Here is a 21,535-nt window from a genome sequence, read left to right on the forward strand (position 1 = left end):
GTCCCCACATTTCATTTATTTCATATTTTAGTCCATCAAAAATTTATTTTCACAATTTAGCCCTAATTACTCAATTTCACCAAAAATTCAAAGACAAAACATGTTAATCTTTCACATATCTTTCATATTTCATCATCAACTATCACAAAGCTCAAGTATTCATCAATGGCATATCTCAAAATCACCATCAAATTCTAAAATTAAAGCATGGGCTAGATAGAACACGAAGCAACGATCACAAAAACGAAAAAAATAATCAAACCGAAACCAAAACATACTTTAATCAAGCTAAGGAAGTGCCGAAACTTAAGAAGCCATGGACGATTTCTTCCTTTTCAATATTTGGCTAACAAATATGAACATATTCATCTTTTTATGACTTATTTTTATTATAATGTTAATATTTACCTTATTACTATATTAATCTTTTAATAATAATTATGTATAACATATATATTAAGGTTAATTTTGTCAAATGCCGCCCACTATCTAACTTTTGGTCTTATTGCATCATAAATCCTCCCATTTAAAAAGACAACAACATTTAGGTACTTTTAGATTTAACCCTTAAATTTTCATTTTACTCGATTAAACCATTTTTATTAAATCGGACACTTAAACGATAGAATTAAAACATGAAAATTTCACACAATCAAATTCACACATAATAAACTCACAAAATAATATTAAGATATTTTTCTGACTCAGATTTGTGGTCCCAAAACCACTATGTCCGATTAGGGTCAATATTGGGCTGTAACATTATTTAAGGATTAAATTGTAACTTAAACAAATTAGAATACCAATTTAAAGGGACAAAAATTCAAAATCCACCCCAAACCCACACGGTCGTGTCCCTAAATATGTGTCATTAAGCGACGGTGTTCACGTCACCAAAAGCTTTTAGATTGATCGCACATGCCCATGTGAAAACCACTACACCTATTTTTGCCACAAACTCATTTTAAAACCTGATTTTGCATATTTTAATGGCCAATTAAACTCAATTTAACTACGATTAATTAACGTACATATACATACACCTTCAATTGAGTTTATTAACATCAATCAAGCCTCAATTATATAGTATTAGGAAATCAATTTCATGCATAACAAACACCAAATTAATCAAACAAGTGGCGTACCTTCGTTGCTAGTAAACTACTCAATGGAAGCTTCATTTAAACAATCATTAGTACAAATTTCATGCTTCACACACCGTGTTATAAATCATCATGTTATCAAGCAACAATATACCGTAAATCATTCAATAATTAAACTCAAACATGCCTCAAAATTATTATAAAATCATCGAAAATAAATGTCCAATGTCCAAAGTCCAATTACAACCAAAATTAAACTAATTCCTAAGAGTTCCACAATGCCCAATTACAGTCTCTAAAGCATGCAATAAAGTCTCTACCAAGCCTAAAACTCTTGGAACTCTCTTGCTCGACTCCTTAGCTCCTCAAGATATTTGATTATCTGCACAAATTGTGAGGGTGTGAGCTTTAAAAAGCTTAGTGAATGTTAATAAAAATGACTAGTAAATCAACATCCGAATCATGCTTAAATCACATCCAATCAATCACCAATTATCAACCATAATAATGACACTTTCCAATTTAATTTCCATACGCTTTATCAATATCAAGAATAAACTATTCATGGTTTACAAACATTGAATGATATAACAATAATCACACATAAATATATTGACATACACTTCTCATGCCTTAATCAAGTGATCATACATCGGATAAACAGATCTCTAAATTCCCACAAATATCAAATGCAGTCCACCGTGTTGAATAGGTCGAAGCACACACTCCCTTATAGCACCTTAAATAACCCAATGAGTGGAGATTCATGCTCAACACTCCCTTATCTACTCCAAATAAATTAGTCCACCTATAGCCATATGCTCACAACGTCACAAATAAATGTGAGTACTCACAAATCCTATGGAATGCCAACTATATCCAATGGATCCACCATGCATGTTGCCAATACATTCAGTCAAACATAGCATATAAATCAGTCATTATTGTGCTCAATTTAATGTGACAAAATGCTTATGTGTAACATTTAACATAGCCATTTAACATCTAATTAAATCATGCATTTCATTTGTCATTTTCCAATGTTCAATTACCAATTGTAACACCAATATTCATAATAAAAAACTTCTGTAACCATGCTCAAATAATCAATATAATTAGCCTAATTAAATTGGACAAAATCACCTAAATGCTTACTTACCATTATTCAATAAAAAATCCAACTCTTGTACATGTAATATCAATCTTGCAAAAATCAGTCATCCAACCATAATTAATCAATTGAAATTATCAATTAAGCTACTAATTAAACATAAATGAAGGTCAATTTACCAAATCGCCCTTAGAAACACTCACTTTACAATTTATTCTACCATAAACAAGTGATCAACCAAGCAAATTCAAGCTTCAATTCTGGTTAGCTCGATCCTTTTAAAGATTGGGATCTTCAACAAAGGTAAAGTAGACATTACCACCTTTCTAATGCTATAATAAAGAAAAAATTTAATTAACTATACTAATCGAAATCCTCTCACAAAGATACCTCACTAGATTTGTAACATTAAGTCGAAAACTTAATTCCTCACAAAATCAATCTCTCCAACCCTCCTAAACACTTTCAATCATTAATAATAGACTAAATACACTTATACTAAGCATCGATTTCTTCTTTAAATCAATTTCACAAAATTATGGAAAAATCGGGTCATGAAGATGAAGAAATTCAGATTTCTTTAAATTACCTCATAAATCATGTTTAATCCTGATAAATAAGATCAAAAATCTTTTAATAGATCCATTTAGAGTTGGAACATCCATTGATTTGTGGATTTCCTCTCTAAATTCAAGATCCACCATTAAAAAACCACGTGTTCTTAGAAAAAGATTACATTGATAAAAATTTTTTTAATTGACTCTTAAATCATGTAAAAATGTTTCTAATCATCATAAAAATAAATTTAGGATTGAATATTACCTTTGATTCGCTCTAAATTTGTTGATTGAAAATCTTGATTCAAGAAACTTGAGAAATTTCAGAATATTTATGGCTACTTTTGAGAATAATTTTGGGTGAATTAAGAAAGTATTTTGAGAAGGAAATTGGTTGAATCCATTCTCTGATGATAGGTCTTTAAAATCATGCAAAGAAAAAAAAAATTTATAGCTCTCTAATCTGATGTAAAATGTGTGAAAAGTGGGCTAGATATATTAGTTTTAAAATTGAAACCACCCACCAGAAATTTAAAATTTGGAAAATTTGCCTAATGGCCACTCCCACATTTCCCTTATTTTACCATTTAATCATTTCCCTCCAAAATTCTGAATTTTAAGTTTTATTTTCTATATAAATACTTTAAATTTTCTCTTGTTTTACACTTAAATCCTATTTAATTAATATTTAAATTTTACTCAAATTACCCCCAATAAAAATTATTTTAAAATTCTTTTTCAACCCAAATTGATTATTTTCACTAATAATTATTTAAAATATTTAAAATTAATTTTTCAAAAATATTTTTTTATTTTATTTAATTTTTTGAATTTTTGTTTAATCGATTTTAGATAAAATTAACCTCTTAAATTAAATTAAAAATTACTAGAAACCCTATAAATTCCTAGTTTCATACTCGAAACCTAAAAAATATACCCAAAACTACTAAACTTGATTTAGGGATATTACAGGTCATATTCTTCACATGTAATAACTCCCTATGAGGTTGAAATATAGTCAAATTTATCGTATTTGAAAGAACCGGTTAAGGTTTTGACACGTGAAGTAAAAGAACTTCAGAATAAAAGAGTACCGTTAGTAAAAGTCTTATGGAATTTTTATGGGGCGGAAGAGGCTACTTGGGAGACTGAAGACTCAATGAGATCACAGTATCCAAATCTGTTCACTGGTAAGAAATTTCAGGACGAAATTTCCTGAAGGAGGGGAAAGTTATAACAACTCATTTTTTAGTGGTGGTGGAAACAATGGTTTCGAGACCACAAATCTGATGTGTCAGTTCGTAAATATTTATTATTTTAATATTTACGAGGTCATTAGCGTAGTATTAAAATTTGGTTATGAGATTATATTATTTAGGAAGTTAATTTAGGAAAAAAGGATTGAATTGTAAAGGCTATAAAAGTTAAGCTTGTAATGAAGGAGGACTAAATGGGTAATTTAACCTAAAGGAATTAATGTAGTGGGTTTACATGAGGTTATACACATGTGGATAAGTTAATTAAACTTAATGATGATTAATTTAGAATTAACTAAGAAAGTTGATTTATTTACAATAAAACCTAGGTATATGAATAAAGAATTAAAGAAAAAATTAAAGAAAAAGATGATACTTTTGCTTAAAACCTTCATCTTTTCCATGGTTCAAAGGGGGAAATATTAGGGTTTCTTGGCTTCCAACTTGAAGCTTTGATAAGTAAATCTTAGCCCGTTTTTAGTAATTTTTATGTTTTTGAGCTTGTATTAGCTTAATGTAGCTAACCCGAGGATTAATTTGTAAAAATGTCAAATGTTGTGGATTGTGCCATTGATGAGTTGAGTTGTTTTCTTGAATCTTTTGAAATATTTTTAAGCTTAGATGTTAGATTAGACTGTTTTGTAAAGTAATTTTGATAATTTTAATGTGTAAGGACTAAATTGCTAAAATGATGAAATTGCTTGTCTTGATATGAAATATTTGCAAATAGGGACTGTAGGAAAACCATGGAAGATTTTGGCTGGAATGGGTTTAAGAGAAAATGGTAACTTGCATGTTTGGGGTTTAAGAATTAAATTGAATAAAGGTAAAAAGTTGAGGGTAATTTTGTAAATGTCAAGACAGACTAAATTGTATAGAATGATTAAATTTGGTTGTTTATTTAGTTAATTGAATGAAACTACTGTTTTAGATCATGAACGTGTTGATAACCGAGGAAAAGACAAGGTAGCGGAATATCCCCTGTACTTTGGCTATTTCTACAAATCAGGTCGGTAAGTTCATATTTCTAATTTTTATAATTAGTTTTTCTTTCCATATATTTTCTATATTTAAGATGTGGAATTTCTAAGCATACTTGATCAATTCAGAGTTGGTGATATGAACAATTAAGGTGATTCTGTCTTGGGTTGGGATGTGGAGTGATGAAATGATTAAATATTCTGTTCTGATGATATGGACCATTTTGCTGGTTGGGAATCCTGCAAAAGTTGTAAATTTTCGACAGCTTGTGTAAGTAGTATCGAGAACTAGTGAAACGGCTGAATACTCTATTTTGATGAATGAACTGTAGCGAGGCAGAGGTACTGCATACGTTGTAGATCCTCGTCAACTTGTGTGAGCAGCATTGCGAAAAGATTAATGTTCTGGAACTAACTCAAATGAGCGATACTCTACATTTCTCAAATGACAAGCTAATGATATCTGAACAAATTGATAAGTCTAGGTATATAAAAATTTAGGTATGAAAAAGGGTAAGATTTTAGTCCAATTAAGGTTGTACACGGCCTAGACACGGGCTATCACACGACCGTGTGTCTCAAACTGGTTGAGACACAAGCATGTAGACCAAGTCAGTGAGTTACACGGTCTGACACACAGGTTGGGACACAGGCGTATTGACCAATTCAATGAGTTACACGGTCTGGCACATGGGTTGAGACACAGGCATGTGGACCAAGTCTGTGAGTTGCATGATCTGGCACATGGGTTGAGACACGGGTGTGTCGACCAAGTTGGTGAGTTACACGATGTGACACACGGGTTAAGACACGGGCGTGTGGACCAAGTCAGTGAGTTACACAGTTTGACACACGGTTCGGTACATGGGTGTGTGAGTAGCCACACGGACATGTAGAAGAGACACACGGCCATGTGACCCCTGTAGGTAAAATTTTCTAGTTTTGTCCTTAATATTCTGATTTGTATCGATTTGGTATTTTTTGTTTGTAACCTTATTTTAGGGCCTCAAAGTCCAAATTTAAAGCCTGTTCAAGTATGTTTTAATCTAAAATGTGTCATATTTATTAATAGGAAATTTAATTGATGAATGATTGATCTATATTATGAGAATATTTTGATATTTATGGTAACACTCTGTAACGCCATTTTCGGTGATGGAAACGGGATATGGGTGTTACAAATAACATCCTCTTAAAAAGACTTTTGAAGAACATGTCAATGAGAAGGAAAATTTGAAATGTATGAAAGGAAATTTGTATCATTTTTTATATGTGCTTTGCATGTAAAACTAATTAGATCCAGGACATTGGACTCTAAGAGAGATAAAAATTTCGAGAATGAAATTTTGTTAAAAGGAAGAGAGTTGTAACACCCCAGTTCTAGCGGGTACAAGGTTTGATGCATAGTCCTAAGGTAGTATGATTGGCGGAGTAGGTTTTTCCCAAGTGCATCTTTTAGCATATACAGCAAGCATGTACAATTATGTGGTTAAGTTAATAAAGGTTCCTGGTCAAGTGGCTATGTTAGTTGGAATAAGACCACTGGCCAAGTTAAATTGGTACCGAGAATATGAGTTCATGTCAGGGATAATGCGTCTGTGAACTGTGGTACTGTGCAAGTTAAGTTGTAAGGTAAGTTGGTTAGGAACAAACTCAGTGTGAACTAGAATAGTTAAAAGATAAGGAAATACTAAATTAGGTTCCTCGAAAGTTGTAGACTGATAAGATAATTCAGTAATGATTTGACATTTGTCAATTTCCAATAAGAACTTAGATTATAATAATAGATATTCAAATTTGAGAATGGGGAGTTTTCTTCTTCTTTCTTCTAAGACAATATTATTTGAGGCTTGAGGAACTGATGACATTTCTCTAAGCTGAGAGTGGAGATCTTGGATTTTATCAATAATTGCTCCATGTCAAGGTAAGTTTTATGACTCTACATGTTGTGCTATGAAAGAGTAGGTCTATAAGAATGCATGAATAGTAAGATGAAGAATTAAGGCTTAGTATAAGGGTTATCTGGGTTTGTGATAATGGTAAAGGTTACGAATGAGTTTTAATGGTGTTCTTTTGATTTATAAGCAGTGGTTGTTGTAATCCCTTGTTGGATCTGGAGTTCAAGCTGTTGTTCATGGTTGTCAAGTAAGTCTCTGTACTGAATCTTGCATGTATACCATTCAAATGAGATATCTCTGTGGAAACCGAAGTTAGAAAAGTATAGTATGATGGTCACACAACTACATGATTCAATGAATGTTACGGTATAAAATCTGAGAAATAGGTTTGGTCATATGTGTGTTCTAGTGTCACAGACTTAGATATTTCCCAAGCAATTTGTGTGGCCTTAGGCAGTTTCTTTTCTCCAAAAACGCTTAAGTCAGCCTAACTCCCAACAATTGAAGATTCAACAGAATTTCCTCTAAGGCACCTACAAAAAACAAAGCGAAAGCAACAAAAATTGAAAGAACTTGAAAGAAGAACAAAGCCACAGAAAAACAAGAACACAAGAGAGAAAATTTTGTGTGAATGCTCTCAAGAATTCTATTACTCAATGAATGAATTACAATGAGAGGGATAGGCCTTTATTTATAGTTGAGCCTCCCTAAAATCAACAGTACAGATCAAAGTACATCAATGGCTAGGATTAAAAGCTATCTACAAATCAAATCTCTAAGATTATAGAATCATATCTTCTAAAGATTACATATCGTATCTAAGATTACAAATATTTGAAGATCACGTTCCATATTTGCCAAGCTTTGTAGATGGGCCTTCAATCTCTCCAAGTAACAGGCTAATTCGATTAGGCCAAATGACCTCCCTTGAACATGATGGATCACACAAGTGTGCCATGGTTGCGGGCTCCCATGCGCAACCTATGACACTAGATGTATGCTATGGGTATGCTTTGTTAATAGTAAGTATTAGAGTTAAATAGGAAGGTGAATTGTGTCAGTGCACAAATGGCCTGTAAAGTGAGTTTGTGTTTTTCTCTGCGGTATTGTCTAAAGGGGTCCGTTAGGAATTTAAAAAAAAAATTGAAAGGAAAAGTCCATGGTCATGGCACCCTCTAAAGAGAAACTAATGGAATGTTATTACCCAATGGGGTTCTTTGCCTGTCCTAGGACGATAATGGGCAAACCTCACGTAATGTGAGTTTAGGCAAATTCATATTGTAAACACATCAAAAATGAAAGCTTTTATGGCGTAACATGAAAGAATTCCTTGGTGGCAAACTCTGTAAGGAATTCCTTCGTGGCACACTCTTAAGGACCACCCTTATGGCGAATAATGAATTAATAGCCTGTGTGGCAAATTCTGACGTGATAGTCTCTGTGGAGAAAACCTGAAAGGATGTCGTACATAGCAAAGTCTGAAAGCAGTGCCCTTGTGGCACATCTTAGTAAGGCTCACAATGGCGTAACTTAAAGGAATGATTCTTGGCAAATTTTGTATTAAATTGCTTAACATGTTCAGCATGGCTTGTAAGTATTATTTGAAAGATCAGTAAGGCACACTGTCTATATGGGCTACGATAAAGTGTTGTACAAGACTATGATTCGAGTTTGAATAATGAAGCGATGAGATATAAAAGAAGTGATGCGTAAACGTAAAATATGCGTATTTTGAGTAGGGATTTTTCTAATTATATAGAAGAAGGAATATACCTATTACGTATATAGATAATGGAGTGAAGGCCTAGAGTTACTTTTTTTTTATCAAAAAGAACAAAGAGGCCTAAAATTCATTAATAGCTTCTTGAATAAAAATCTCTTGAATTTCTCTAGGATAATTCACATCAAAATTCCAAATACAATTTTTGTTCAATACGAAATTACAAATAAAGTCAGCAAGCCTATTATAGCTCTTAGGAGCCCACGTGATCACCGTCGCTTCAAAAGATTTCAATTTCGTGCAAATCTCTTTTGCACACTGCGCCATGAAAGTGAGGTCCCGACCATTGCTATTTAACTTGTTAACAATACTTGCATTGTCAAATTCAAAATTTACTTTCTTCAAATTTAAACTCTTGGCCATAATCACCCATTCTTCAGTCGCCATCAATTCTGCCCATGCACTATTCATCATCGTTTCTTTCAAGCATCCACGCCCTAGCATAAAACCCTCGTTGACCCTAGCAATAACTCCAAGTCCCACTCTACCCTCTTGAATAGCAGCGTCCATATTGATTTTTATGAAACCCTGGTCAGGCTTATTCCATTTTCACACAGCCGGATGTAAGGGGAGCAATGGATTGTTGTTAAGATTGTGGATTCTAAAATCATTGCTTATGGTAATGGCTCTTCCCCAGATAATCTCCGCAACCTCTTTACCACGAAAAGTGAAGTTATTTTTGTTGTTCCATGAATTCCAAAGAAGAGTGATAAGATCCTCCATAGCTTTTTTATCGAGTAGTCTCATATCAGCTTCTAGCCAGTCGATACAGTGCTCGAAATCGAAACTAATCAGTCTATCATCTAACCCCCCATAGGTCAGTGTAGCTCGAGTTGAAGGGCACTCCTTAATAGCATAGATCAGCGTCTCCTTAGCAGCTCCACAACGCTGGCACATCGGGTTCACATTAGGGCGATTGAAACCTACTTTCATATTAGTCGGCATAATCTCATGACCCACCCTCCACGCAAACACTCGAATTATGGGAAGAATTTTAAGCCTCCATATTATATTCCAATACAAACGGTGAGGCCCCATTCAAATCTTTTTGGGAATAAGCCAAGAGTAAGTTTACTTGGTAGTAAAAAAGCCATGTTGACTGTGAAACCATACCAAACAATCTTTCGGTTCATGAGGATAAATAATATTGCAAATTTTATCCCCCAGGTTCTCCCCATAAATTTCACGCACCCTATTCCTGTTCCAACCTTTGCTGTCACACTCCCACAGCTCATGAACTTTTCTCTCGCCCACGTGCTCTCTAGGATAAATAAAATAGGAACCATTCAGACCCTCAGAACCCCAATTGTCATTGTGAATGTTCACCCTTTTTCTGTCACCCACAATCCAATCGAAACCTTATTTAAGTGTCCTAGCTGCTGTAGCTATGCTTCTCCAAGTAAAAGATGGTTTATCCACTTTTTTAGGGATGAAAAGGTTACAATTTGGTAAGTATTTAGAGCTGAGAACACGGTAGCACAACGTGTCTTTTTTAGTGAGTAATCTTCAGACTGAGAAGTGCCAAGTTGAATAAGTGAAAGTCTCTAAAGTCGAGTCCCCCCATACCTTTTGGAACACATATATTGTCCCACGCAAGCATTGCCCATCCCCGATCCTTATTTTTGCATGTCCACCACATCCTCCGGACCCTTGAATTAAAATCCTCGATAACACCTATGGAAGCAAGACAAATAGAGAGTGCATAAGTTGGTAAAGCTTGAATAATAAATTTAAGAAAGACCTCTCTACCTCCGTAAGAGAGTAGAAATTTAGACCAACTATTGATTTTAGAAGAAAAACGATTAAGAATGACATGAAAAGGTAACGATTTTCTTTTCCTGATGTGCAAAGGTAAACCGAGATAATTGCCCAACTTATAAACCACCCGCATACGGAGCATATTACCGAGGGGATCACGTTGGGTAGTAGGAGTGTTCGGGCTAAAATAGACTATGGATTTATCCAAGTTAATTTTTTGACTAGACATATTTTCAAAATCATTAAGAATTTTCATGAAAGCTTCAACTTCCCCTTTTTTATTTCTTATAAAGAGGAGAGCATCATCGGTAAAAAATAAATGGTTTATACTAGGTCCTTTCATGCTAGCCCTAACACCTCTGATAAGCCCCCGGTCTTGGGCACGGAAGAGCATTCGCAAAAATGCCTCCATACAAAATAAGAAAAGATAGGGAGAAAGGGGGCCCCCTTGACGGAGGGCCCTCTCAGGGTTAATAGTATCAAAAAGACAACCAGTACACTTAATCACATATCAAATCGAACGGATACATTTCATAATTAAATTTATCCAAGCCTCGACAAAACCCATATGTTTCATGACATCTTTGAGGAACTTCCACTCTACCCGATTGTAGGCGTTGCTCATGTCAAGTCACGAGGCCTTTATTCGGACCATTTTTGGAACTTTGGAGGTAGTGCATCAATTCGTGCACAATGAGGATATTGTCATGGATCATTCTACCCAGTACAAAGGAGCTCTAATTCTGACTGATGCACATCGGTAAAATACCTTGCAACTGATTTGCTAAAGTCTTTGCTATAATTTTGTATATCACTCTGCATAAACTAATTGGTCGAAAATTTGTCATGTTAGTTGGTTCTTTAATTTTTGGAATAAGGACAATGATCGTTTCATTTATACAAGAAATGTCTTTAACACCATTTAAAAAATCATGTTTTTAACACCATTTAAAAAATCATGACAATAGGATAGAGATCCTTACCCATAACCTCCCAGTTTTCTTTGAAAAAAATACCAGGGAGGCCATCCATGCCAGGTGCCTTCCTCGAATCCATCTGGTTGAAAGCTTGTAAAATTTCCTCATTTGTAAATCTTTGCATGAGCATCTTATTGATATCATGGTTGATAAAAATGGGGATGTAACTCATATCCACATCATAATTAGTGCCATTGCTGTTCATGAACAGATTATAGAAATAGTCCCTCGCAACACGACACTTGTCCAAATGTTGTACACCCAAAACCTTTAGCCTATCAATGTTATTCTTTTTTTGTCTACTCGTGGTCCTCGCATGGAAGAACATGGTGTTCCTGTCCTCTTCTCTAAGCCAATTAATTATTGATCTTTGTGCCCAATAACCCTTTTCCTCCTCGTAAAGCTTCCCCAATTTGAAGCGGTTTTTCTTAAGCCTATTAAAGTTGGCATTAGCATTCGGCGCATCGATGGTCTCATCAATCTACTTTGTCAACTTATTGATTTGATGTCTCATCCTATTAAACTTATTATATTGCCAAGGCCCCAACGTCTCACGGATCCTATCCATCTTCTCCAAAATATTGTTGCTACCACTACACCAACTATTTTTAACAATGTTTTTGGCATGCTCATCTGTTGCCCAACACGCTTCGAATCTGAACAAGAGTCTCGGGTCTCGTTGCTTCTTCTTAGGTTTTTTCCCATCGTGTCAAGCATCACGACATCATGGTCTAATTTTGTTTGAAGAATAAAAATGGTATTAATATACAGAAAAGCCAAACACACTGAAGAAATCACAAACCGATCAATCTCTCTTTGACCATGGCACTTCCTTCTCTATTGTTAACCTAAGTGAACCAGCCCTTCGAAGTTTTAATATCAACCAAAGCCAGCTCCTCGAGAACCTCTCTAAAATCTTCCATAAGAACCCTTAGCTTTCTCCTACTACCCTCCTTCTCATCATCATCCATAATAGCATTAAAATTCCCTCCCAAAATCCACTATTCCTTCACCGTTCTACCGACTTTTCTAAGCGTTTCTCAAGAGAGATTTCTATTATTTGGGTCAAATTGACCATAAAAGCCCGTGAAATGAAAAACTTTCTTGTTTTCCATAAGCACTATCAAATCGATCTGGCTACTAGAATAGCTTTGGATGGCCACCTCGACTCCTTCTCTCTAGAGCATAGCTAACTCGCCACTACGCCTACTCGAACTCATTGCTAAGCATTTCGACATCCTGCACACATTTCAAATACGATTGAAGTTGTTAGTATGTATCTTTGTTTCACATAGAAATACCACATCAAGATTGTTCGCAATAAGAAGTTGCTTAAGTTCACGAACTGCTAAAGGGTTCCCAAGCCCTCGACAGTTCCAGCAAAACAACCTTATTACTCTTGGCAGGGCTGGTCACCAACTGCCGCCTTATAAGGTGATATGTTGTCTAGTAATCTTCTACGAATGACTTTGGAGGGACTCTCATCCGTATTATCTCCATTTGTTTCCCTATGTCTCTTCTTTTACATTTAAAGTGACCTAGGCCATCATAGCCAGATTTGTGAGTTCTTTTTTCCATAGGAGAGTTGGAAACAAAGTCTTCATCGCACACTTTTCCTTTTTCCTTTTCCCTTTTGTGATATTTGTCCATTTTTGTAAGAGCTCAGTTTTAGCTAAATCGAAACAGTAGTTTCGGAACCAAAAATTTAAGGTCGTAAAATTATTTTAATATTATTTTTGGTATTTACAGCATGTTATTTGATATGTGTGAAAATTTTGTGATTTAATTTTACCGATTGGTTAGTTAATTTGATAAAAAGACTTAATCGCGTAAAATACAAAAGTTGAATACTATTTGTTTAAAGTGCTCAATTGCGATGATTAATTAAATTAAAAGTCCTTATAATGATAGTAGACCATTGGTAGTGTTAATGGACATTAATGGACATGCATTATAAAATTTTTATGTTTATTCATTAAGGGTAAATAAGTAAATTGAATATCATTATGTAATAAATAAAACAAAACATAAAAAAAATATATCATGCATGTTCATCTTTTTGTTGGCCAAATGTTGAAGAAGAGAAAGCCATTAACAAGCTTGCTAAGGTTTGGCCACTTCTAAGCTCAATTGTAAGTCCGTTTTTATTCCGTTTTTGATGATTTTTATGTTTTTGAGATTGTTTCTTCGTATACTAGCTAGCTCGTGTCTTAATTTTTGAAATTTTTGATGATTTTGTGAAATGCCATTGATGAACATTCAAGCTTTTTATTGTTTGATGATGAAAAATAAATATTTGTTGATAGATTATTATATTTTATTAAGTGATTTTTGATAAAAATGCTAATTAGGGATTAAATTAAGAAATGTGTAAATTGAGTGGTTAAAATGTGAAATAAATGCAAGTTTTGGGTTGCTAGGGACCTCTAATAATATTCAGCTAAGCATGGGTGTATTGAAATTTTGTGTAATTTGTGATTTTGTGAAATAAGGACTAAATTGTAAAAATATAAAACTTTAGGGGAAAAAGTGTAAACGTGCCCAAATATGTGTTTTGGATTAAATAGAATAAAGTAGAGATTTAATAAGTTGAATTTGATATTATATAGATCAAGAAAAGTGGAATTCAAGCCTAAATTGGGGGAAAGCTAAAGTTATCGACTATACGACTCGATTCACCGTTTTAGCATCCCAGGTAAGCTCGTACGCGATAAATATTATTACAATTATGCTTTAAATGCTTTGATATTGCATAACTTGTGTACATGAGAATACAATCATGTTTAACCATAAATCGACTATGTTTAGCACTTATGAAATTCGAGATAGCTTTGGTTATTAATGGCACTTAGTGTGCGATTTCGAATAGATTTGGCTATATATGGCACTTAGTGTGTGAAATTATAATAGCTTCGGCTAGGTAAGGCACTTAGTGTGCAGAATTATAATAGCTTCGGCTATATGATTGGCAATTAGTGTGTGAAACATTGAGTGTTCGATAATGTTACGAGAAGATTTGAGTTTGTTATGAATTTGTACAGGTATATACAAGTTAGTATGAAATTCGAATAGAAAAGGTTAAGATTTTGCTTATAAGTATGTGAATAAGCTTATGGAAGGTTTGGTATTATCATGAGTTATACATTAAATTGTTCAAATTGTTGATTGTGTCTTATGAATTGTTGAGTATATTTAGTACGAACTTACTAAGCTTTGTAGCTTATCCTGTTTGTTTTTCCTGTGTTTTATAGATTTTGAAAGCTCGCGCGAGTTCGGGAATCATTCAGGAACCGTCACACTATCGATTGCTATTTCGGTACTTTATAAGTTTGTACTTTTGACTTATGGCATGTATAGGCTAGTTTCAATATGGTACATTTTAATTAGTGTATATAAAGCCATGCGAAAATGGCTTTAAAATATTGTTAATATTTGTGAATATTATGCTTTGTATTGAGCTCATTTTGGAAGTATGTTATATACTATATAATTGTGTGATATTAAGGATGTCCAAGTATGCTTGCCGATTTTACTTCATAAGGTTCGAATAAGGATATTAAGTTATGCTCGAATGTGTTTAAATGATTGTTTATAATTGTCTTAATGGTGACTGATTGATGCTGCCCAATTGTGCTAAAAATATGTTTCAAAGATACTAAAATGTGATTATTTCGCATGTTACTATGATATTCAAATGCATGTTACTATGATATTCAAATGCGATTGTTTTTACATGTTTTAATGCTATCCATTTTGAGCATATTAATGCTGTCCATTTTGAGCATATTAATGATGTCAAGTTTGAGCATATGAATGCTGTCCAAAACAGATAAATATATATACAAATAGATGTTTTGATATATACTCGGTATATGATATGTAACGATAAATGTTTGAAAGATGTTTTAAGTATTTGATTGACATAACATTTTGATTAGATAAATATTAATGAAAGGGTTCAAATTCAAAACATGAGTTGAAAATGTAATTTTATTAGTAAAGTATGATCGATATTTGGTGAGGCTTGTGAGTGACCTATGTTTTGACATATAAATTGTTTAGATCATTAGGTGAGATAAATTAGGGTTTAAATATATATATACATACAGATGATGCATATTTATATTCAGTTATGGTATTTGGTTCATTTTGTTAAGTATGAGATTTTGATATTTAGTAATGCCTAGTAACCCTAATCCAACGATAGATACGGGTTAGGGGTGTTATAATTTTCTTCCCTTGGGTCCAATTTACTCTCATCATTAGCATTATTCAAAGATGTTGGAGTTGCCACCATCTCAATCCCATTTCGCCATATTGCTCTATTTTGGTGTGGAGCCACTGCAATAGCCCTTAGCCAATTTTCATATTGGAAACGCGTGTTATTTGTGTCAAAGACTTCATCTTTTTTTGGACATTTTTATGTTGTATGTCTGATTATTCCACAAATGTAATAGAAGGCTGGTAATCTTTCGTACTTGATTGTATAGATGATTTCGGCCCCATCCCTTCCCACTAGCCTAACAACTCTTCGTAGAGGGCATGACACATTAATCTTGATTTTTAATCTCATGAACTCGGTCCATCCCCCGTTCTTATCCTTCCAGTCGATCGCAACTAGCTCTCCTATGGCTTTGCCAACATCCAAGGCAGTTTGTCAATCCAAATTTTCCAAAGGGATGTTGTAAATTTGCAACCAAAAATGAGTAAGACTGAACTCGTAAATCTCTATTTCTTTACCCTTGATGAATGGAAGCATGGCGAATAGGCAATTGTCGAACAACCAGGGCATAAGATTGAGAATTCTATTTCTATCATCCAAACACCCGAATTTGACCAGTATCACTTCTTCATTCAAAGCGACAAAGTTTACTTCTTCTTATGTGAACCATAGCGATCTTAACACCCTATACATCTCCTCCCTATTGGGTTTTTCCATCGCCATTATCTTGCCCACCGCCCAAGTTTCAAACCCCTAGTAATTTGCTACGATTTGAGTGCTTATTATCCTGACTGAGTCTTTGTCAAAGAACTTTAACCTTCCTAATAGAGCATTGATATCCTCGGCCTTATTGGCCCTAGCCGCAACAAGGCACGTCTCCCCTACGATGAGAAGAATGTCCTAATGAGCCCTGAAAAAACAAGAAAACCCAAGAAACCACCACAACCAGCTAAAATAACAAGAAAACAAACCCACACGAACTAAGGCAAAAGACCCTTACACCGTAAAGGAAAACAAAAACAACAAGGATCAAAAGTCAAGCGCCCAAGGAATCAGAAAGAAAAGCAAACAAAAACCCAAATAGACGAGAAAACAAAAGCTATAGAAAAACCCAAAAAAAGGATAAAAATAAGAAAAGAAACTATGCAATAATACACCAGAAAATTGGTTCAAGAACGGGGAAAAACCAACCTAACAGAAGCAGGTGGATATAGCTCAAGAGAAGATTAAAATCACGTAAAGTAATTGAAAACAAACTAGCCTAATACAGTCTTATAGGGTTACTGATCTTCCCTAACGAGTAGAAACGATCCTGATGAACATAAGATAAAGAACCCAAAATAATAGGATTAACGTACTTTTACCCAAGAAATAACCATGCATGCACAGAATATGTAATAAATGCAAAAAAAGTAAAGAAGAGGCAAAAAAAACCTATTTTCATGCAACGAAGATCGTGGAAAAGTCAAACAATTTTTTGGCCAGTAATGCCAAAGAGCCCATTTCAAAAATCCCCATGCACGCTACCAGGAAACAAACACGTCGAAAAAGAAACAAAACACAAGCACTAGCCTTCAAAAGTAATAATACAAAAATGAAAAAAGAGCTTAAGTAGATATAGAAATCACCGAATACACAATAGTCACAACTTTCTTGAAATCCTGAATCTCCATAACTTGACTAGGACGGAGTCTCCCTTACATCAAGCCGCAGGCACCATACACAAACAAAAAGACCATCCCCTATCCGATAGGAACAACCACACCAATAGGGACACACAAAAGCACTAATTACTGTCCAATTATTCAAAAGTATAAAGGCAGACTCATACTATCAAAAACAAGAACCATAATCGCCTAAATATTGGAGAAAATTTTACTTTGCTACCTGGCTACCAGGCGACGCTTCGCTACAAGTCCACATTCATATCTTTGAAACAGAAACACTTTTTTTAGCCCAATGCTTCGCTACCAAAGTTGTTGATGGTGCTCGATGCTCCTGTACATCCAAGGCACCTTGGTTCCGGTACTGCCCGATGACCCCGCACCACGGATGGCCTACGTTGCCAAAGGTGCCCAAGACTCCCACACATGTCTGAGATGGGGACAATTTTTTAGGCCACTTCCACTTAGTATTTTTGACTGAAAATTTTACTATTGGCCCAAAATAAATACAAGAAGCCTAATCCTCGGTTGGAGAAATAAGATAATTCATTTTAATAAGAGAATTTGCGCATTGATGGCACAGCACTGCAGGAGATTGAACAAGTGCCCGGAGTCACCAACAGTGCGAAGCTCACACTTGCACCACCAAGGCCCCTATTGTGCCATGTTTCCTGAGGGGGTGGCATGACCAAGTGTTTAACTCTGCACACCAAGTCCCCCAACTAGGGACCCCAGGGTCGGGTCGTGTAAAAGAACGAGAGGGGATCAAATTGGGAGGGGAGGGACGAATCAAAGCGACAAAGGGCTGAATCTCAGTGGATCGTGGCAGCAAGGCAGCTCTGCCACTTACAATACCCATCGAGTATTTAAGTTATCTGCAAAGGATTCTACTCGTTGCTCGGTGGGAATTACGCTTCAAGGATGGCGCCTGCGACTTGTCTGCCGCGATCGCTGCACCTACGACACGTGCCCTTGGGGGCCAGAGGCCCCTACTGCGGGTCTGCAATCGGATGACGGGCGTGTGCATCACTTCTAGCGAGGACTCTAACTTAGAGGAGTTTAGTCATAATCCAAAGAACGGTAGCTTCACGCCACTGGCTTTTCAACCAAGCGTAACGACCAGTTGTACGAATCAATGATTCTTCTCGTACTAGGTTGAATTACTATTATGACGTGGCCATCAGCAAGATAAAACTAATCTGTCTCACGATGGTCTAAACCCAGCTCATGTTCCCTATTGGTGGGTGAACAATCCAACACTTGTGAATTTTGTTTCACAATGATAGGAAGATCTAACACCGAAGGATCAAAAAACAATGTCGCTATGAACGTTTGGTTGCCACAAGCTTGTTATCCATGTGGTAAGTTTTTTGACACCTCTAGCTTCAAATTCCGAAGGTCTAAAGGATTGATAGACCACGATTTCATGGTTCGTATTCGTACTGGGAATCAGAATTAAACGAGCTTTTACCCTTTTGTTCCACACAAGATTTTTGTTCCTGTTGAACTCATTTTAGGACACTTGTGTTACCTTTTAACAAATGTGCCGCCTCCGAAGCCGACCTTGGGTCCAAAAAGTAGTGGTATTTCAATTTCATCTGAGAGCTCCCACTTATCCTACACCTCTCAAGTCATTTCACAACGTTGGACTAGAGTCAAGCTCAACAGGGTCTTCTTTACCCGCTGATTCTGCCAAGCTTGTTCCCTTGGCTGTGGTTTCGTTGGATAGTAAACAGGGACAGTGGGAATCTCATTAATCCATTCATGCACGTCACTAATTAGATGACGAGGCCTTCGACTACCTTAAGAGACTCATAGGCACTACCGTTGTTTACCCACACTTGGTTGAATTTCTTCACTTTGACATTCAGAGCACTAGGTAGAAATCACATTGCCTGAGCATCCGTAGGGACCATAGCAATGCTTTGTTTTAATTAAACAGTCAAATTCCCATTGTCTATACCAGTTTTGAGTCGACTGTTCGTCGCCTGGGGAAGGCCATTGAGGGAGTCATTCCCAGTCCGTCCCTGACCAGCATGAGGCGACTTGCTTTCATCACAGGAGTAGCTTAAGCAGTGTACCAGTAACTGATAGGTTCGGGACTGGGACCTCCGTGCCCAACCCTCAGAGCCAATCCTTTTCCTGAGGTTATGGATCTATTTTGCCTACTTCCTTTGCCTACATTGTTCTATTACCCAGAGGCTGTTCACCTTGGAGACCTGATGCGGTTATGAGTACAACTGGGCGCGGACGGCACTTGGTCTTTTGAATTTTCAAGGGTCGCCGGGAGCACAGTGGACACTATGCGACATGCGGTGCCCTTCCTACCGCTAGACCCTACTGTCGACTAAGTCGTTTCTAGGGTGGACAAGCCATTAAACAGAAAAGATAACTCTTCCTGAGGCCCCCACCGACGTCTCAGGACTCCCTAATATTGCCGTCAACTGCCGCATCTCAGTTTAGGAATTTTAACCCGATTCCTTTTCAAAGCTCACCTGGGCGGGCTATCGGATGGGCTTCCCCTGTCTCTTAAGATCTACTAACCCATGTGCAAGTGTTGTTCACATGGAACCTTTACCGTTTTCAGCTTTCAAAGTTTTCATTTGAATATTTGCTGCTACCATCAAGATTTACACTGATAGTCGCTTCGCCAGGGTCGCACCACGGGTTTTGCGGTGACCACCGCATACTCTTACTCATCGAGGCCTAGCCCTTTCCCCGACGGCTGGTTATAGGTCATGCGATTAAGTTCCATCTATTTTCTGGGTATTTGATTCGGCAGGTAATTTGTTACACACTCCTTAGCAGATTTCGACTTCCATGACCACCATTCTACTGTCTTAATCAACTAGCACCCTTTGTGGGTTCTAGGTTAGCACGTAATTGGGCACCGTAACCCAGCTTTCGATTCATCTCGTATTGCTAGTTCTACTTACCAAAAATGGCCCACTTGGAGCTCTCGATTTCGTGGCACAGCTCAACGAAGCAGTCGCGCCCTCCTACCTATTTAAAGTTTGAGAATAAGTTGAGGGTGTTTCCCCCACGATGCCTCTAATCATTGGCTTTACTCGATAGAACTCGCTAAAGGCTCCAGCTATCCTAAGGGAAACTTTGGAGGGAACCAACTATTAGACGGTTCAATTTGTCTTTTGCCCTTATAACAAAGTCAAATGAACAATTTACATGTAAGTATTGCTACAGGCTTCTGCTAGAGTTTCCTCTAGCATCGTCCCACTGAAGCATAGTTCACCATATTTTAGGTCTCGACAGGCATACTCTCTCTCGAACCTTTCTCAAAAGATCAAGGTCTATCGATAGTACACCACGAGGGATCCCGCCAATCAGCTTCCTTGCGCCTTATGGGTTTTCTAGCCCGTTGACTCACACACATGCCAGACTCCTTGGTCCGTGTTTCAAGACAGGCCAAATAGGGAGCCCACAAGCTGACGCTCGGAGCATGCAGTTCCCGGAGCATACTGAGATGGTACGTGCTCGATCCCACAATCGTGGAAATGATGTCTCTATGGGCGTATCAAAGGCTCGGGCTTAGGCCACCGCCATGACCCATGTCAGTCCATGTCCCGAGCTGATCGGTGAACCGACTCTCACTGTTCCACATCCGACCAAGGTGCATCGCCAGCCCCTATCCGCTTTCCTCCCAACAATTTCAAGCATTCTTTGACTCTCTTTTCAAAGTCTTGTTCATCTTTCCCTCGCGGTACTTGTTCGCAATCCGTCTCTTGCCCGTATTTAACCTTAGACAAAATTTACCGCCCGATTAGGGCTACATTCCCAAACAACTTGAATCGTAGATAGTGCCTCATGGTGCGACAGGTTTTAGGCATGACGGGGCTCTCACCCTCTCTAACGCCCCTTTTCAAGAAACTTAGGCCCGGTCCACTGCTGAGGACGCTTCTTTAGACTACAATTCAAATACCGATGGTGATCGATTCTCGAGCTGGGCTTTTCCCGATTCGCTTGTCGTTACTAAGGGAATACTGGTAAGTTTCTTTTCCTCCGCTTACTCATATGCTTAAGTTCAGCGAGTAATCCTGGCTGACCTGGGGTCACAATGCGAGCACCATCCTTGCGATGCCGAAAGGGTTTAAGGGTCTCGATCGACCAACATGCATGACTCCGAATGAGGTTTCTTACATCATTTCCACCGATTGTCACGATGATGATGTCGTTGAGGATTAGAATTTCGTCCAACCACTGGCTGTAAGCAC

General features: G+C 36.6%; 1 non-coding gene across 1 annotated transcript; it reads right to left on the reverse strand.

Annotated features, from left to right (window-relative positions):
- Window positions 1-18,090: 18,090 nt before the first annotated feature.
- Window positions 18,091-21,376, reverse strand: LOC121224027 (28S ribosomal RNA). The gene has a single exon (XR_005921490.1). It is a non-coding gene; the product is annotated as a 28S ribosomal RNA (ribosomal RNA).
- Window positions 21,377-21,535: the final 159 nt, after the last annotated feature.

Source organism: Gossypium hirsutum, chromosome D11, assembly GCF_007990345.1.
Source record: "Gossypium hirsutum isolate 1008001.06 chromosome D11, Gossypium_hirsutum_v2.1, whole genome shotgun sequence".
In the NCBI taxonomy this organism is placed as follows: domain Eukaryota; kingdom Viridiplantae; phylum Streptophyta; class Magnoliopsida; order Malvales; family Malvaceae; genus Gossypium; species Gossypium hirsutum.